Source organism: Sinocyclocheilus grahami, unplaced genomic scaffold (genome assembly GCF_001515645.1).
Source record: "Sinocyclocheilus grahami isolate Dianchi unplaced genomic scaffold, SAMN03320097.WGS_v1.1 scaffold450.1, whole genome shotgun sequence".
Lineage (NCBI taxonomy): Eukaryota > Metazoa > Chordata > Actinopteri > Cypriniformes > Cyprinidae > Sinocyclocheilus > Sinocyclocheilus grahami.
Window position 1 is genome coordinate 448,027 of NW_015505629.1, and position 717 is coordinate 448,743.

A 717-nucleotide genomic window follows, 5' to 3' on the forward strand; every position below is an offset into this window, starting at 1 on the left:
AGAGAGAGCACGGTGAGTATTCTGTAATGTTTTTGCTATCGTATGTTTGATAATTATCGTATATATTACGTTAAGCATTTATCTGCTAAGTACTTAATGTGTGCTTGGCTTTATTATCTTATATTGAAACTTGAATTTGTTGTCATACTTTATAGTATATAACTTTTTTCTGTGGCTGTTTCGATTAAGTTTCGGATGCATGCTGTAAATGGGCCTTTGTGAAGTTTTGAAGTTTTGAAGACGTTTATTATTCATAAAAAATAAATCGTTCGCTTTAATTCCCTCTGTTATATGCATTGTTTGTGTGTTAATATTACCTTGTAGTTTAGTTATTTTAATCCAATTTGTCATCATTGAGATAATTGTGTGTGGCTTCATCTCTTGTAGAGACATAAGGATTCAGAGAGTTGACACATTACCTGAGCTGCAGCAGTGCAATAAGTGTTACAGCAATTACCAGCAGTTTTCTGCTTGACCAGCATGTTTAAGCCAGCCAAACTGGTCAACTTAAGTCCTCTTCAAATCCACTTCAACATGCAGTTGTCTGTGGAGGTATGAATATCTTGAGTTGTTTGTTTAATGTACTCACAATTTATTATTGCATAATAGTTTAACTGTGTACTTATTTATTTTAGGCTATACTATAAATTTTTGCAAGCAGTTATTGGTGTGATTATTTAGTTGTTAAATAAGGAACAAGGAAGGTTTTTTGGTGCC